This window comes from Rhincodon typus, chromosome 5 (genome assembly GCF_021869965.1).
Source record: "Rhincodon typus isolate 14 chromosome 5, sRhiTyp1.1, whole genome shotgun sequence".
NCBI classification, from domain to species: Eukaryota; Metazoa; Chordata; class Chondrichthyes; order Orectolobiformes; family Rhincodontidae; genus Rhincodon; species Rhincodon typus.
The window spans coordinates 60,320,279-60,340,207 of NC_063336.1; the positions used below are offsets into that span (position 1 = coordinate 60,320,279).

General features: G+C 40.2%; 1 long non-coding RNA gene across 1 annotated transcript in view; it reads left to right on the forward strand.

Annotated features, from left to right (window-relative positions):
- The first annotated feature begins 1,884 nt into the window (after positions 1 to 1,884).
- LOC125483176 overlaps positions 1,885 to 19,929 on the forward strand; it is a 115,945-nt gene continuing 97,900 nt past the window's right edge. The window contains exon 1 of the long non-coding RNA XR_007262129.1: positions 1,885 to 1,953. This is a non-coding gene — a long non-coding RNA (uncharacterized LOC125483176). The remainder of the gene's footprint in view (positions 1,954 to 19,929) is intronic.

The following is a 19,929-nucleotide window of genomic DNA, read 5'->3' on the forward strand; positions in this document are numbered from 1 at the left end:
AAACAATTTTGGATTTATATATGAAGGAGCCTCTTCGTTTTAAAAAGCCACTTACCTGATCCAATATGATTGCAATATGAACCTCATTGTAGTATTCTTATTTGTTGTCCTTCTCAATAACTATGGAAGGTTGAGTCATCCCAAACATATTATTAGTTCCAAGAATATACTTTGTTCTGAATCAGAAAGAGAGCAGGATGACTGGGCTACCAATAATGCTCATGAATTAGCTGTATGCATGCTGGTCATTGGTGCACATGCTGTTGCACATTAATTAAGCCCTTTTGTTTATTTAACAGTGTGTGTTGACTGTTGGAATGCATGTAGCCATATGAGTGCAATCTGTAAATCCAAGTACCAAAGATGTGATAAAAATTTGATCAAAATGAATGACTGTCTTATCCATTCATCTTGATACTGCATCAAATTTAATAGTCTGGCCACCTTAGAAAGCATGATATTAATTTCAAAGGGCACTCGCTGCAAGTATGGACAGTTAATTGACTAAAACTGCTCCTTGGATTGATCTAATAGCCAAGAAATCAACTGCTCCAGTGACTTTCTGATATTCAGAGAGCATATCTTGGTCTTCAAGAAGTATTGCAAATCTTCATGTCAATGATACAAAATTGCATGATATAATATTCCTTCTTATGCATAACACCAGGGTTATCATAGAATCCGTACAGTGTGGGAACAGGCTATTCAGCCCAACAAGTCCACACTGGCTCTCTGAAGATCATCCCACCCAGATTTACAACCCAACCCTATAACACTGCATTTCCCATGGCTAATCCACCCAGTTTACACATTCCTGAACATTATAGGTAATTTAGCATGGCCAATCCACCTAGCCTGCGCATCTTTGGACTGTGGGAGGAAACCAGAGCACCCGGAGAAAACCCACACAGGCACAGGGAGAATCTGCAAACTCCACACAGACACTTGCCCAAGGCTGGAATCAAACATGGGTCCCTAGTGCTGTGAAACAGCAGTGCTAACCACTGAGCCACCATGTTATAGTCAAGCTACTCCTGGTTGCTGAGAATATGTAGAAAGTTCTGGACTTCCTGCAGTTATTGCATTGTGTATTGTCTGGTGCCCTACCACTACTCCAATTTACATTTCTAAGAGGAATTTAGAACCCATTTGGAAATCCATGTTTAGTTTTACTGATTATTCTAGAGAAATTCCTCCAACAAAACACATTTTACTGAGAGGAATTTTGAAATTAAGCTGGGAGACTCAAAAATACTTACCAAAAACAACTCTAAAGTGATTATTTTAAAAAAAAAATCCCTGCAATTCATCTTTAAGTATTAACCTTAGCCTTTCTCTGTTTAAATCATCTAAGGGACTTGTGTTTCATAGTGTTATACATTAGATTTGTGACTCCTTGGGTATAAGAGAAGTCATTTTGAAGGGATAATGTTTTCAAAGCCATAAAGCATCATTTGCGTGGCTACATCCTTTTAAGAGTTGGTGCATCTTCCTCCAGTCCTTGCTTCTTGTACAATTTAGGTCAGAAACTAAGTGGTGTGATCTTTTGGATCCAGGCATTCTCTCAAATTCATTTCCAGTTTGAGCCATTTGATTTCCATCAGACAAAACCATAAAATTTTGAGATCAAGATGTTGTTCATCTTTAACTAAACTAAGCTGAAAATATGAAAGTTGAAATTGTTAACTGAATTTGGGATTTATCATCACAATTTCTATTGAAAATACTTCAGTTATTTCCTTTATAACATTAATTCAAGTAACAACAAACATAATTACACTGAATTACTGCGCAGATGGTGAAATGTTTCTTTAAGCATACTCAGACAATTGTCCCATGAGGAACAGCACTGGCTTTCCTTGTTTTAATAGTCAGAAGTCACATGACACCAGGTTACAGTCCAACAGCTGCTCCTTCGTCAGGTCACCTGTATATATTTCCTTCCTGCATGAGGTAAGGCCGTCCTTGTTATTTGCAACTGCACAGTAGCTCTGTGGGATATAAAATTACAATGTATCATTTGAGTTTCTTTTTCCTTGTGGGAAAGATTGTACAGGACAGAATAGCAATCTTTTATATGTACTTATAGATGATCTCTTTTGCATAAAGTATATTTCACCTCCAATTTCCACCCTGTCCTTACTTTCACCTGGTCTATCTCTGATTCCTCCCCTCCCTTCCTCGTCATTTCTGTTTACATTTCTGGGGATAGACTGGCCACTAATATCCACTATAAACCCACTGACTCCCACATTTTTCTGAAGAAGGGTCTAGGCCCGAAATGTCAGCCTTCCTGCTCCTCTGATGTTGCTTGGCCTGCTGTGTTCATCCAGCTCTACACCTTGTTATCTCAGATTCTCCAGCATCTGCAGTTCCGACTATCTCTGACTCCCACAGCCACCTGGACTATACATCCTTGCACCCTGCTTCCTGTAAAGACTCCATCCCATTCTCTCAGTTCCTCTGTCTCCGTCACATATATTCAGATGTGGCCAACTTCGACAAGCGAGCCTCCGAAATGTCCACCTTCTTACTCAACCGAGGATTCCCCAGCACTGTTGTCAACAGGGCCCTCAACTGCGTCCGACCCATTTCCCACACTTCCACCCTCACCCCTTCTCTTCCCTCCCGCAACAGCAATAGGGTTCCCCTTGTCCTTACAAGGCTGGGGGGAGGCAATGGTCTAGTGGTGTTATCGCTGGACTGTTAATCCAGAGACCGGACAACATTCTGGGGACCCAGGTTCAAATTTTGCCACGGCAGATGGTGGAATTTGAATCCAATAAAATATCTGGAATTAAGAATCTAATGATAACCATGAAACCATTGTCAATTGTAAAAACCTATATGGTTCACTAATGTCCTTTAGGGAAGGAAACTGCCATCCTTATCTGCTCTGTCCTACATGTGACTCCAGACCCACAGCAACATGGTTGACTCTTAACTGCCCTCTGGGCAATTAGGGATGGACAATAAATGCTGTTTAGACAGTGACACCCTCATCCCATAATGAATAAAGGAATAAAGGTACCTACCATCCCCCCAGCATCCATATCCAGAAGATCATCAAATGCCATTTCTGTCACCTCCAGCAAGATGCCATCACCAGACACATATTCCCCTCCCCTCTCTTGTCCACCTTTCGCAGGGACCGTTCCCTCCGGGACACCCTGGTCTGCACTTCCTTCCCCCTCAACACCCCCCTACAGCCCTACGGCACCTTCCCTGCAACCAGGGAAGGTGCAACACATGCCCATTTACCTCCTCCCTCCCTACCATCCAAGGGCCCAAACATACCTTCCAGGTAAAGCAACACTTCACCTGCACTTCCCAAAATCTAGTCTACTGCATTTGCTGCTCACATTGTGGTCTCCTCTACATTGGGGAAACGAAGCATAGACTGGATGACCGCTTCGCAGAACATCTATGTTCTGCTCGCAAAAAAGACCCTGAGTACCTGTTGCCTGCCACTTTAACACACCACCCTGCTCCCTGGTCAACATCTCTGTCTCTGGCTTGCTGCAGTATTCCAGCAAAGCTCAACACAAGCTGGAAGAACAACACCTCATTTTCCACTTGGGGACCCTACAGCCCTCCAGACTCAATGTCGAGTTCAATAATTTTAGGGCCTAAACTCCCCCATGTCCCAGCCCCCTACCCCACACACCAAGCCTTGTTACCACATAGCCTGCCATTACACACCCCCTGTTGTTAGTCACTAATAGTCCCCATTAACAACTATTCACCCTCCCAGCCGGATCGTTATCAACTCTTTTGTCTGTCCAACTGTCTTTCTCTCTCTTTAGGCTCTATTCTATTGTTTACTCCCTACCCCTGCCCCCTCCCCATTTTTGGCATATAAACTGAAGTTTTCCCAGCCACCATCAGTTCTGAGGAAAGGTCACTGGACCCGAAATGTTAACTCTGATTTTTTCTTCACAGATGCTGCCAGACCTGCTGAGCTTTTCCAGCAACTTTGTTTTTGTTCCTGATTTACAGCATCCGCAGTTCTTTTGGTTTTTAATAAACTAGGGAACCTTGCTGTCAATGACAATGGATCAGAACTCAAAATACAATTAGGATTTGTTAAATTTTGTATTACAAATGTGTGCTTTTCTGCTGCAGAGACATAAGAACTACATTTAGTACTATTTGGTAAAGTCCTGTGGGGTGCATGGAATGTCACACCATTAAAATATCCAGGAAACTTGAAACAGTGAGAGAGAAAGAGAACTGTAAGGGATAATGACAGGGCAGATATTTTACTCCTCTCAACAGAAATCCACCTCTTGCACACATTTTTTGTGTCTTGCCCTTCCAAGACCATACAAAAATATGGGTTAAAAATGATTACAACCCTGATCTGTGTGGTAATGGAAGAAGGTGTGCTAATAAACTGTAGTACTTGTGTGTATTAGCCTGGGTTTGGGTGCTCATTTGCTGTGAAGGTCACACTTGAAGAACCACCCACTAGTCACCTCTGTGTTGGAGCTAAAGGGCTCCACTCTATGAGTGTTACCAGACAACCAGTGCAAGTTGCAAACAGGAATGGAATGGATTTCAACTAACCGCAAAGCCAAAAATCCTGAAATTGATGGTTATACTACCAATGTTTCACCATCTATTCTTCATGAAACACCTAGAGAGGCTGATCCTTACATTTTTGACTCATTGTTTGGACTCACGTCCAATTTCTAATCTCTCTGCATATCTGTAGTGTTGTTAAATATTTTCATGTTTGGTAATTGATAAACTCACTCTTTCGTTAACTCAAGAAAACCTGTTAAATTGACTCCATTTAAAACATAAATTCATCAGGAATAAAGGCATCCACCAGAGAGGAATCTGTTTTAAATTAACCTTGTTGCAACCAACCAAATGGTGGGGAATAAATAAACGCAACAAGTTCATCCTTCTCACCAGGATCTTTATGATTTGGTGTAGCCTTTTGGAACCGTACAACTTGTGAAACCTCATCTGTGGTCCGATGTAAAAAATTCAGGGGTCGTGCTGCAATTTGAACCCAAAGACGAAACAAAAAATGAGATAAATTGTTACTTTAAGATCAATTTTTAAAAGTAAATGCTGCAAAAGGCTTTCTTGAGCTTATACTATTACAGAGTAGAGATCTCTGTATTTGAATTCAACACGTTCCTAACAAAATTGGCCAAAGTTATTTTTGATGATTTGAAAGTTCTGTCCGTTGAAACGTTAAAGGTTTTGCAAAGCACTTGGAATTAGAATTAGCCCGAAAGCTAGGCAACTTGAAATTTTAAAAGGGTTTGCCAATGGTTTACATGTGGACACTGGGGATGATGAAACAATAGAGTCTGCAGTAGTGAGAATAAAATTGAAGTAGCAGAGGTTAGAATTCGAAGAAAAGTAAAGAGAAAGAGGAAATCAAAATAGAGAAAGAAAGGAGTGGGAAAAGGAAGAAACAGGATTAATGGAAGAGAGAGGATTTCAGGAAAATGGCAGGAAGACGAGTCTGAACTAAGACAGCTTGAGCTGAGGGGCAGGAACTTTGTTGTGTCTCATGAAGACACCAGACTTGAGGTAACTTGGTTTACACATTTAATTCTTACATTTGAAAAGGCAGAGGTAGAAGATTTATTTAACGTTCTTGAATGGGTAGCACAGCAGTGAAATTAGTCAATTGAACGTTTTTTCATTACTGCTGTGGTATAATCTTTTGAGGAAACCTCTTGCCTGAAGAACATGCCAATAGCAATGAGGCAGTACAAAAAGTATATCTTAAATATGTACAAGTCAGTGCTGGAGGCAGTACCAATAAAAACGCCATACCATCAGGAAATGACTTGAAATTTAAAAAGATTAAGTGGCTTGATTTTGACCAGTGGATACGGACATTTAATCCAGAAAATTAAAATACACTAAATCTCTTTGAGGAGTTGAAAGACTCCATACCCTTGACAATAAGAATGAATGCAGTGAAACAAAGAGTGATGGATCCACGCAGGCAGCCATCCTGGCTAATGATTATGAGCTGATTCACAAACCCTTGTTCCAGAAGAATCCCTCCCCTAGTCACCTCCAACCAACTGGAAAGGATAGAGATGGGCACAGTGACAGGCAACTGAGCACCCACGGGAGTGAAGGAAATGCTGGGAGCCCTTATAGAAAGGCTGGTGCTGAGATAAATGGTGAGGTCAAAATGCCTGTGCGTTTTAACTGCTGAAAGTTGGGGCATGTTTGGGCCAACTGCAGGAAGCTGCAGGAAAAGAACGAGTCAGTCAGAGGGCCTAGCACATTAGGCTATGGCTCTGATTGTAGCTACGAATCCCTGTAAAAGCATGCCTGACAGTGTGGATGAGGTTAGACAAATCCCTGAGAATTACTGTGATTTTGTATCTAACAGAAGGGCAGCCACACTTCCCCATGGGTGAGGCAAGCATTCACATGTGATATTGAGGGATACTGGGGCCAGGCAAACTCTACTGCTGAGAAAAGGCACAACCTTCCCATCAGAGAGTGCAGTAGATGCCAAGATGCTGGTGAAATGATTAAGGTGGATACTTACCCATCCCCTTTCCCCAGGTTGCATTGGGAGTGCAATCACATGTTGGGAGCAGTGACTTTGGGAGTCATCTCCTGTTTGGCTGTGGCTGGGCATCGACCTGATCCTTCACAATGACCTGGGTGCGATCAAAGTTAGCAGGATCCTCAGGGGCCAGTTGCAGGAGAAAATGTGCACCATTTCCTTGGACTGTGTGGTCATTACAGGCAGTGGAGGCTGAAGTGGCACAGAAAAAGAAGTCCGTCAAATCTAGTTCTCTGAAACCTTCTTCAGAAGCCTAGTAGACACTAAGAGGTTAAAAATAGAACTTCCTTGGTAGCAGGCCCAGCAAGCTAAGAATCACCAGCTCAGGCCGCTCATACTGAAACTGAGGTGGAAAAGAAACTGAATGCTACTATTTTAAAAAGGAGGTGCTGATGATGAAATGAAGAACCCCCAACCCCCCCACCAACAGAGCTGCGAATGAGGAATGGGCAGTGATCCACCAGGTGGTGGTACCATTGAGGTATCATAGGGATAATATTGCAGCTAGCTCACAAAGTTCCAATTTCTGGACGTGTCAGCATGTAAAACTTACACCCACATTAGCCAGCATTTTGACTGGCTATAGGTCCACAGGGATGTCATAAGGTTTTGCACCCACTTGTAAAGTTGTGAGGAAGATCCAACGTGGAATAAACTTGCACCTATGATTTGTGTGCTGGCTTTTGGGGAACAATTCAGCAAGGTGTCAGTGGACCGTGTAGGACTCCTGCCCAAAACAAAAGGGGAAGCAATGTATTCTTATCATCATTGATGTAGCTACATGTTTCTCAGAGCCAGTTCTCTTCAGAACCAAAACTGCTGAGACAGTGGTGATGGAACTGACTCCATCCTTCATCTAGTATGGTGTCCCCACCAATATCCTATCAGATCATGCTTACATCTCATGTCTAAAATATTCCAGGGCGTCATGGGCAACCTGGGTATCACCCAGAATACAACTGCACTGTATCACCAATAATGCAGGAACACTATAATGGTACCACCAGACCCTAAAAGCAATCACAAGGGCATAGTGCCATGAGTACCCCATGACTGAGTTTCTTCTCTTCATCACTGGGGACTCACTCAATGAATCCAATTGTTATACTCCATTTTTATTAGTTAACGGGCATTAAGTGCTCGCCCCTTTGGAATATTGGATCGGTAGAGTAGGTAAAGCAGTACACATTACCTGGATATATTTACCAAACTGGAAGGTTTACATGACTATCTTATGAATGAAATCTCTGCCTTTGTAACTCCTGATGGGCTATACGTGTCATGCCATTTGGACTCTGAAATGGCCAGTTGCCTTTCAAATGTTGATGAACCAGATCATGGCAGGCTTACCCAATTGCATAGAGTACCTGGGAGATTGCCCAGGGTATAACAACACCAGGGAAATGCACTTGGAGCAAATGGAAATTCTCTTCCAATAAATGCAGTCTGTCTGTAGGTTGTTGGACACATAAGGCAAGAGTGCCATGAGGTAGTGGGATCCTGGAATGCAGGGTTTGCTTCTTTTCCTTTCCTTCTCTGTTGTCGCTCTACCTCATCCTCCTGGCTATTGGACACAGAACGTGATGCAGGTTGATGGACAAGTTGTCACCATGGTGATTGACTGTCAGACTTCTAGCAGTCATCAACACCAATTCTGCAGCACTTGAAAGTGAACCTTAGGACGTCTTTGAAGTGTTACCTTCATCCTCCCCTGAAACACGGGGCATCTGCAAATTGAGAAAATTGGATCTGGTAAGGAAGATGATTTTTAGCCATTTGGTCACAGTTTCCAGTGCATTGCAGTTTGTTTTGCAGGAATTTTGCCTGAATGCTTGTGGGTCTAGCTTCATGACAGAGACTAGCATTTATTTTACAGTCCTCCCATTGAATCTGGAGGATGTGATGAAGGCATTGTTGATGGAATTTCTCATGCACTATCATGTTTCACTGATATACGGTCCAATCTCACTGCAGTGCAAGAGTGTGGTGATGACAACTCCTCTGTATACTAAGACTTCTGTTGACTTGTAGAAGTCTTTGTTGTCAAATACTTGTTGCTATAGATTGTAAAAGGCTGAGCTGGTACAGCTCTTCCAGTGTTGGATCTCACCTTCAATGGTCTTGTGTTGAGAGAGGAGGCAGTGAAGACATGAGGAGTGCTCAACATATTCAAGCATGTCTGCTTCAATATATGTGGAAAATGGCATATTTAGACGACTAAGTGTGGGTTGGTATATAAATCTTGTTTTGGAAACATTCAAGGACACGCCGAGTATCTGGTATGCATTATTGAAGAGATTGAAAGTAGCTTGCAAATCTGGTACAGAGTGAGCAACAACACTGCTGTCATCCATACATTTCAGATCATTATTTTTGGGCACGGTGGTCAGTTTAGTTTTGGGCACAAAGGCAAGTGAAATGTTACAAATGTTACAAATGCAAGAGAACAACAAATTTTCCATTGAGGCAATATTTAATACTCACACCAGAGGGCGATTGGTCTTTGATGAGGTGAATAGCGACTGTCAAGTAGATTGTAAACAATATGGGGGTTATCGCACCTGTCCAGATTTCGAAGGCATTTTCTTCAGATCTCTTACTCAAGAAGATTTCAATTGTATCAACGTAAAGAAATTGCAGGATTGTGTTGAAGTTTAGACATCCAAAGCTCTGGAGAACAAACTACAGAGCCTCATGATTTATCAGAATAGAAAATTTCCTTACTGTGAGCGCTGATAACTGTAGCATATTGAATACGATTGAAGTGAAGGTCAAGTGTCACGAGGAGTTCTCACACTACTACAAACTTATTATTATCTGGCATTTATGGGACCAGGAGTATGCCGATTGTTTCAGTATTCTGGATAATCAAGAGGTACGCGTAACTGCAGCGAACCCTAACCAAGCGGAGACTCAAGATACCAACACGCTTTAAAAATTCGATGTAAAACATGAACACACCTCCTAAACTCAATGTAAAAACACACAGCAAGTAATAGAAACGTGATGCAGGGGCTTTACACATTACTGCTATACATTATTTACAGCATAAATACTCAGACATTGTGTAGATCGCAGTATTTGAGGTATATAATTTTTGCCGGTTTATCAAGAGCGCTCTTGATAAGGTTCTGGTTAAAGCAGAGTTTGCTGTACGTCTAAGATCATATTCTGGATATCAAAATCAACTCTGTGTAAATCAAAGTCACTGTCAGTCTTCCCTTTCTGATGGAAAATGTATCCCCCTGTTCCTTGTTCCTTCAGCCACTTTTCCCCAGCCAGAAAGTCTGACTGAGGGTGGCCATACAGCATCAGCTAGGAGTCTTGATAGCTCATGTGATACAACTTCAATTCTTTTTGACAATCACTCTCAGGGTTATACAAGGGTGTTCTTAACATTCCAAATTGTAATGTTTAGTGTTTTTTTGTTCTCTTTACTACAAGATGGTGATCCCACTAGGTGTGGTTTCCTAGCCTGGAAAAAGTGGGTCAGCCTATTTTTGGTGCACCATTCTGAGTCCCCTCTCTATGTGGACAAACAGACAATATCCTGAAGTAGACTACACAATGATAAACACTACTGCCCAAAGACACCTCCGCCTCACTACAGACTCCTTAACCAGGACTCCCAGTTTCACATACAAATGGCCCTGTCACACATTCTCTATTGCTACAGGACTTGGCAAGTAGACCCTAGTAGAAGCTTTCACATGACTATTTAATGTGGAGACCTTAGGACATTGTCATTGGCCACGTGAAATATGACAACCAGCCGGCCAAGATTGGTAATGAGGGATAACACAGTGTGTGGAGCTGGAGGAAAACAGCAGGCCAGGCAGCATCAGAGGAGGCGGAAAGCTGACGTTTCAGGTCGGGACTCTTCTTCAATTTCTGAAGAAGGGTCCCAACCTGAAACGTCAGCTTTCCTGTTTCTCTGATGCTGCCTGGCCTGCTGTGTTCCTCCAGTTCCACACTTTATTATCTCTGACTCCAGCATCAGCAGTTCTTACTATCTCTGGCCAAGATTGGTGATGTGTTGAGCCATGAAGACTGGGTCACCTTGCCAGTGCTGCCTTCTTCTTCCTTCATAGCCACAGAGACACAGTCTTCCCTTGCCTGTTCGATTGATGAAGACATTTTGAACTAAGGGCATTCTTGGAAGCAAGGTCCAAATGGGCAGAGAAACTGCATCTTTAAACATGTTGCTGGAACTTGGATCCTCAGGTCCATGAATGAGTATTGCAGCTGATTGTATAGCACCAGATAATTACAGCCATTGTTGCTGTATTTGTTGGAGGCCAAACTTCCAACAGCTGGAATCCAGAGAGGAGAGCTCATACCTTCTCTTTGTGGGGGCTTTGCTACAAATGTTGCTGTATTTACCATGTATTCCACAGCAGAATGTGAGAGAGGTGATACATCCTTGCAGAGATGTCGCTGCTGAAGAACTCTACAGTCATTTAAACCTATTGCCAATAAGGATTTGTAATTTTCACATTGAAAAGTATGCTATATGCTATTTGTATACAGTAAGGGATATCACCTGTATCAGGCTCAAGCTCTACACACAGTTTTCCTCCCTTGACAACATGGTGTGTGGTAATTCCCAGAGCAGAACATATATAGAATGTCATTTGCTGTGCAGAAAGCGTTGGGACCCATTTTTTACTTGTCAAGCAGATCTGCCACCAACCAATTTCTAGGTCTGTATGCGACAACAAGAGAAAAGAAATATATTTCTTCCTAGCCCTAAGCTCGGTGGCTTAAAACTGACTTAAGTTGGTAATCATGTAATAAGACTCAATTCTCAGGCAATTGCTAAATTGTTTAGTCCTGCCCAAAGCAGCTATTTCAAGCACCATAATTTAATAAGACTGCAGGTAAGGATTGCTGACAGTGTTGCTTTAATGTCGGTTTTGATATTAGTTGGAAAGTTTATGACCCAGATATTCTAACAGCCAGATAATTGTTGGACTTCAGTTGCATGTTGGGACTATATGGAATTACTGATTCAGCGTTTCGGGTCAGGACCTCTGGCCAGCCCTGATACCCAGCTCCTCACCAGCACCCCTCCCTGACCTGACTTCCACTATCTGTGTGACCAGACACCCTCCCCTCCGTGACCCAACCACTAGCACCCCCACCAACACTGCACCCGCAATGCTGAACTGACACCGAAAGATCCCATCCCAGCCAGTCTGATTGTCCAGCAACCACCTGATCCGACATTCACCTGAACTTGCCCCAAACCAGCGCCACATAGCCCCTGACACCCTTCAGACTTGATCTGACTCCTAGCTCGTCTACAGATTCAAAGCACTTGCCTGGTATCTACCCACTTCATTCAACGAGCACCCAAACCCCTTCATCGGCCTTATGTACTTACCCTTTCACAGTTGCTGCTGAGGTATCTTTTGGACATTTAAGCTACAGAACACAGCACAAAATGCTATGAAAGTGGGCATGATTTGTGAATTCCTGGACAGGTTCATTACAGAAGCCCCTTTCTAGGAATCTCCAGAACGGGAGTCATTTCTTGATAGGTGGGTACTTTTTAATCCTCATTTTACACCCTATTTCCAACCCTGATTGGAATATCTGGGCCAAATCTTTAGTGTAATTGCTGCTCCTGAAGTAACATGAACGTTTGTTTTCCTTTGGCATTTTGCTTTATATTCAATAACTGCTCTGAAAGTATAAATGCCAAGAAGAAAAGCCACGTTTATTCACGTATCAAGGATAAATCTCTCCTTATGTACTTATTATGATTTGAAGGTTAAATGGGCACATATTGTATTTAGAACATTCTCAGTCTTGAATACAGCATCTGGGCTTTGGCTTGGATGCACTTGAAATGGATTTGTTGATTATGAGATGTTTTAAATGTTTAGGACATAACATATTTTTCTTACTGGTTTCCTGCTGAATAAAACAATGCAAACAGTTTTGGAAGACTAACAGACACATATGTTCAGTCATTTCAGAAGCCATACTGTGCAACAAAGTTAAATTCCATGTGGTGAAGTAAATTGAAAATACATTAGGTCAAAATGTCAGCCAATTGAATTTTTGTTCTCTATCATTGTGTTATTAGCTGATATGAAATGACTATTAAGCATTTCTTACCAGGAATCACTGTGGTGTTTTAGTATAATTAAAAGACATGGAATGCTAACACGTGAAACAAAGATCTTAACGGATAGTGGCTGAATTCTGATGAGTTCAAGTGAACTATGATAATCAAATTTTTGCTACTGGCATGGATAGCTCAAGTCAGGACATTCCCCGACTCAGCAAACTACCCTCGATTTAAAGGGCCCCTTTAAATTCATCTTTTTCTCCCAGGATGAGGCAGCAGATACAATTGGTCTGCTGACCCCAGAATTGGTACCAATTTGGATCAGTTAAGCCCTCATTCCCACTAACCCACCTACCTCTAATACCTTCTCCTTTTTAACTTATGCTGCCCATCCACATCCTTGCCGGTCTCTCATATGCTGAAGGTACATCCATAACTATTCGTTTGGTTTCTAGCACAGGCAGCAGCCATGTGCAGATTTAAAAAATATAAACTCCAAACAATCCAATACAGCTACACATTTGATAATGAAAAAAATTTCTCATAATTGGAATCCATTAAGTTTTTAAATCAAGTCATTGAGCTCAACCTTTTATAGCCTCTTTAAAATGTCAATCAAACTGTGAACTTAGAACCCTGGCATGGTGACTCAGTGGTTAGCATTGCAGCCTCAAAGCACTAGGGGCCTGGGTTTGAATCCAGTCTTGGCAATTGTCTGTATGGAATTTGCACATTTACCCTGTGTCTGCATGGATACCCTTTGGGTGCACTGGTTTCCTCCGACAGTCTAAAGATGTGCAGGTTAGATGGATTGGCCATGTGGTTAAAGGGGGTGGGTCTGGGTGTGATGCTCTTCAGAGGGTCAGTGTGGACTAAATGGGCCAAATAGCCTGCTTCCATACTGTAGGGATTCTATGAATATCACTTTGATGCAGTGATTATGCTACAGCTTGCTGTCATGGTTTTGTCCACCAGATCTATCATTGGGTAGATTTACTGCCATTGATTCTTCTCACTGGTTTTAGTATAATTTAGTGATACTAAATGGGGAAGGACACCCACACAAAGTCTCTGGAAGAAGTGAGCTCGATCTTAGTAAACAGAATAGGTTTATTCAACAGTACTTAATAGCTGGCTATATTGGATCTGAGTTACATGATATCTCTTGTATGATGTCAGGCTAGATTTAAGAGTAAATATACATTACTGTCAGCTACGCAGAATTTAGCACTTGCACCTGGTATTTAGAGAACTTACAAAACTCCAGTTAATTCCTCCCTGGAACGGTTCTTTATATCAGTCAACCCTTTCAATACTAACTGCCTGTACAATACTTATAACTCAACAATATAACAACTTCTATGTAACGTATAGCTCTCGTGGTACTTATTGATCATAAACACAAACAAAGGCACAAGCTGCTGTCATGGGCCAGGGTAATAGTTATGGACAACATTCCAAGTTAATGTCTTGCATTACATGACATGATGATCAGTGATATATATTTTAATTTGTTCTTGGGATTTGGATAATCCTGGTAGGCCACATTTATTTTACATCCATGGTTACCCTGAGAAAGTGTTGAACCATCATCTTGAATCACTGAAGACTTTACTGTTATTTTACAAGTGTCTTGTTCACTAAACCACCATCTGAAGAAATTAAGAACCTTACTAAATTTGAAATATGCCCTCAGAAAGTGCTCCATCTTTAACAAATTAATGCAATAACTGTTTTGTTCATGATCAGTAATTAGCATCTGTTAGTTATTACTTCCAGTATTTCATAGTTACTACTCAGCATGCTTTGTGACAGCAGATGGAAGTAGCTATTTGTTTATCACATGATGATGATGATATTAATTTCAAGTACTATTGTTACAAATACAGATAACTCTGTAGCACTATTAGCACTAATTAGCTCTTTCCTGTTTTATTTGCTTGATTCACTACCATGATTTGATAGATTAGTGAAAAGCATTTCACCGAAGAAGCAACAGGCAGTGAATTATTAAACTTGCTTTTAACTATTTTTTTGGAAATAATTCTAGATTGGTCAGACAATATTGCCAGATGATGTGCAAAACTGGGTAGGATTAAGTAAGTACTCGGTCCACTTGGGATGGCACTTTATGTAACGGTTACAGGGAACATAGAATGTATATTCCTTCATGACGTATAGCAAAATATATGGTAACGAGAATTGTAAATGGTCCAATGTGACGGATAGTCTTAAGCTCAAAAAGAGACCACTTTCTGATCTTTTATCCTTTTTTCTGTTTTGTTGTTTTTATGATTTTCTCAAGCAACAGGGAATTTGACAAGTTTTCTAAAGTTCTCTTTCATAGCATAATTGATGATCTAAAAACTTTTTGTATACCTTATCTATAAAATCCTATTTATTGCAAATACACAAAAAACCCTGTATGAGTTTGTCCCATGTGGAATGGATTAAGGCAGAATAGAATTCTGGTCCACAAACCATGCCTTGGTGATGAGTGGCAGACTCATATACAAACTTGCCAGTGTAGTTGTGCTTTGGTCATTGCTGTATCACTTAGAGAATCAGATGGCAGACGATATGCTATTTCTGATGGCAATGGACTAAAAATCAACAGTTATTCTAAGTTAGTCTTGTGCATTGCTGATCATCTGGCTAAAGGCAAGTGGAGACATTAACAGAAGTCCCTCTCAGCTGAGAGATGGCACTGTCGTAGCAGAGAAGAAAAGAAGAATGATTCAATTATGAGGCAATAATAGATTCAATACAATACTGTATAGATTCAATACAAGACTGTCTATGCCTGCACAGAATTGTCTAGTTCAATAAACAAGTCTAATGTTTATTGAATTGCAGAATTTTTCAATTCCACACAGAATCTATCTGGTATTGTCAATCATATTTAGTTAGCAACTTAAACTGTGTCTGACTCTTTGGAACTCTAAACCTGTTTCTCCATCGAAAAAACTTCTCAAAGTCCATTTCTTCACCTATCAACCCTGCTAATAATTTTTCTTTGCTCTCTGCTCATTTCCCTGCACTACTATTTTTGATGCCTGGAGGCTTTCCGTTAAATCAAAGAACCATAGCAATGCAAGTTATAGACAAAAGTGTGCAATTGTGTGTATGTAAACACATTCTTTAGTCATGATGTTTCAATAGAATATGCTACCCCAATACCCAAGTTCATTCCTTAAACTCTGTCACTTATAGATTATCCCTCCTTTCCATGTTATTTCTAATTCTGCTAAATAGATTTATTGTCAAATTGAATTTCTAAATTTGGGTTTTAATGCTTGAATACTCTTCCCTGTGTAAACACCATTTGCCTTCCTTACATAAACTTCACTGATACATTTCAATATCCGTCAAAACAACAGAAAGATACCTAATTATTTTCTATGCATTTTTTAATCAATCTTTGAAGTGTTGTGATACACCTATGTGGCAGTTGTGACTTAAACACAGATCTTCATCCCCATAAGTAGGAACAGTACCACTCAGCCACAAGGCTCTCCTAATTTTGTTCTAGACTTCCTGTTTATTCATATTGATTTATGAGCCAGCTATCAGCTTTGTCTTGTAACAGTTATCAAAGGGACCCATTCCTCAAGTGTTTCACATTGTGTCAATATGATGGCCTTTTACTGTTAAATTCACAGGCAAGTCTGGCATCTGCATTCTGCATTCAAGCAAAACTCAATAACATTGTGATCAAACGCTGGGGAAGTTTTGCCAGGCATTTAGAGGCGAGTTTAGAGTTGGGCTTTGGACGAGGGAACACGGCATGAACAAATGAGAAGAAATGGCATTAGATAGGAAGTCTGATGCGTTCCCACCTCATGCTTTTCACAAAACCTGCTTCTGTGTACTTGATGTCAACTGGTGACAGGAAGCCAGTTGAGGTTGTTGACTGAGCAATTATTCGATATTTTCAAGGCCAATTGGATTTTACCAGCTGTGTGTGAGAGTCTACAATATCTACAGCTTGTCAGTTTACAAGAGACAAATGCAGAGTGGGAACTTACAGTACCATGAAAATAATATGTTGAAGATGCAAATTGCCAAGTTTGAGGTTTGTCCAGGTCAGAGGTTTACGGTTAACTATCTCCTGGAAACTAATATGGCAAGTAGTGTTCATGGTGAAGAAATGACTGTCATTTCCTCTAGCCCTTTGATGCTTGTACTTCATCCCCTCCCTCCTCATTCCGTTCACTCTCCCTGTAGACACAGCAAAGAGGATTAGACACCCCTAGATTAGCACACTTTGAATTGCACTCCTGCCTTCTCAAATCCCAGTTGACCCTCATTGGATGGCAATCCTAGAGGCAGCTTCAAAACTGGATGCCTCCCAGAAGAATGGGCCAACAATCCCACTGCAGGAACTGAAAAAGGTCCCTTCATCCAGAAAAATCCTAAGGTGGTAAATGTCAGACCATTGTTTGCCGCATTGCATTTTAAAATATACATAATTTAGAATAATTTAGATTCATAGAGTCATCCAGCACGGAACCAGGCCCTTTGGTCCATGTCATCCATGCTGATCAGATTTCTTAAACCGAACTAGTCCCATTTTCCTGCATTTGGCCTTTATCCCTCTAAACTTTTCCTTTTCATGTACCTGTCCAAATGTCTTTTAAATGTTGCAATTGTACTCAGCCCTACTACTTTCTCTGGCAGTTGATTCCATATATGCATCTCCCTCTGAATGACAAAGTTTCCCCTCAGGTGCCTTTTAAATCTTTCCCCTCTCACCTTAAACCTATGCCTTCTAGTTTTACAGAAACTGACTTGGATCCACTAAGATCCTTTACAGCTTTGATGGAATTTAGTGTAGGATCTGATAACTGTGATTTTACATCCAAGAAACATAGAACTAAACTAACTGAGGCACTGGTTCAAAGTTGACTAATTTATTTTAATAAGTGCAGATCTTTTAGTGGGCTAGCTTTTCTCTGTAATTAACGAAGTTATTTTGTGTTAATCAGAGCAAAATAAAGTGAAAAATGTTGCTACTAAATGTGAGTCTCTAGCAGTACTGGAAATAATATTAATAACATCCAACACATGAGAGGCAATGACATTGTGTGACCTGCACTTTGCAAGTGCATTCCAGATGCACCAGTTTTAAATCAGCCAAACGAACTCACACAAAATGTCAATTCTTTGAATCATTCACCGCAATAATAATCAAAATCAGATTTCACTAACATCCTGTAACATTAATGCAAATCTTTTAACATACTCTGCTAAAATACCAAGATTGTTTTCATCTTTAACATGTGCCAATGTTTTATGGTACTATTTGTCAGCCTGCTATGCAAAAATCTAATATTATGTTCATGCCAGGGAGAATAGGGGTAGTACTGTAGCTTTGCATTATCCAAGTGAAGAGGGTATTACGTTATTTAGAGGTGGCCTGTGTGATCTGCCTTTTGTATTTTCTAGGTAATTGGTAAATAAAGACACGCAGTGGAAATGTTATACATTGTACCACCTGTACTAAGGAGAAACGCTTGCTGGCTGTCAAATGTCGCGGCTGCATATGTACTAAAGTATGTGCTTTTGTTGATGATGTCATCATTACCGATGCAAACCAAAGTGTTTGTTTTGAAATCTGGAAATGTATTTGCTACAAAAGTACCTGGATCATTTCTGTCATCAATTCCGGTCTGTTCTTCATCTAATCATGATTTTGTTTTGTGATTTTAGAAGTGTCCTTGGTTATGCTTGTTTATATCAACAATTCCAGAAACCTTGGAAAGATTAAAAAGGATGTAATTGAGAGTTTTAAATGACAGAGTCCTTTGCTGGATTAATGTAAAAATATTCTCTGAAGCCTGTGGCTGCATTGCCTTATTCCATCTTGAACACTGCTGTAATTTCACTTTAAAGAAAACAAATGAACAATGTATTCTCACCTAGAGTTGAATTGATACAGAACTACAGTATCCACTGGGCACAGAGGCATCATTATTAAATGTTGCAGCATTGTGTGATTTTCTGAAAGAATTCCGAAGATTTTTTTTGTCCTTTTCAGGAGGTTCTGTATTACTGTAATGTATATAACTAGTCTGAAAGTGTTATAAGTTTGTGGTACAATCAAGCTCTCCTTCAGGCATTGAGTAATATTCTTATGATACTTTGTTGTTTCATCTCATCTTTCACAAGGCAAATGTTTTGCTGTTTGCACTTGGATTGTCCCCACCCACCATGACTATTAACATTTCTGTACTTGTTGTGGGACCACATTATAAGGTAGAGAGCTACAGTTGGTCAAGGCTGTTTCAGTCTAAAGCACATTTGTATCGATATGTTACAATAAGTTAGTCTAAGGTTTCCTTTTGTGTGGAGGTTGTTCAAATTCAATCAATGTAATATAATTCTTTAGCCACATGTAAATACTGTGTTTAGTTTTTGCTTATAGGACTTTACATAGTTGTACATTTTCAGAGGTTATCAAAGAAATTCTGCAGAGACATTATGGGACCAGCACTGGGAATGGGACATGAAAAAGACTTAGAACAGCAGAATGTATGCTAAGCAATAAATTCAATCATTTTGTGCCATTAATTATATTTACTCTCAATTAATTTACAGCAAACATTTTAAATATGAAATTTTTCTTACAATTTTAAATTCCTTAAATAAAATTTCACTGTTGTATTGTTCTGGATGCCTAAGATCATTTAAACCAAATTCCAAATCACTATTTTACCTCGATGTTCTGGAAAAAAATACAACTAAAATCTTACAAAAATAGTTGAAATTTTAAAAAAAACAGAGTGGTAATGATAAATATAAATACACATAGTCAATTTTTAAGTTGAAATTTGAGGAATCCATAGTACTATGGAAACATAGTGTCCTGGCCAACATTCTTCCTTCAAACATTACCACTGAAACAGTGCAATGATCTTGTGCATAGAATGGCTGCAGTGTTTACCCACTTAACACTGCAAAGAAGCTCATTGTAGGTAAAACAATTAAAGATATTTGTGAAATTTGATAAACTGCTGTATGTATAAATGTAGCAGTGGTTATCTAATGGGAGTACTGTCGAACTGAGCAATTACTGTTAAACAGTGAATTGCAGTAAACTCAAGAGAATTACGACTCAATCAATGGCAGAGCAGCTCCTCTGTACAGTAGTGTGATCCAATGATTGGCAAAACTGAATTTTGGAATTTTGGTGCATGAGTAGTGCTCTTATAGATACTTAGTTGTAACTTTGTAGCTCTCAATTTTCTATTTCTAGGATTTGAAGCAATGTGAAAATCTCTGTAGT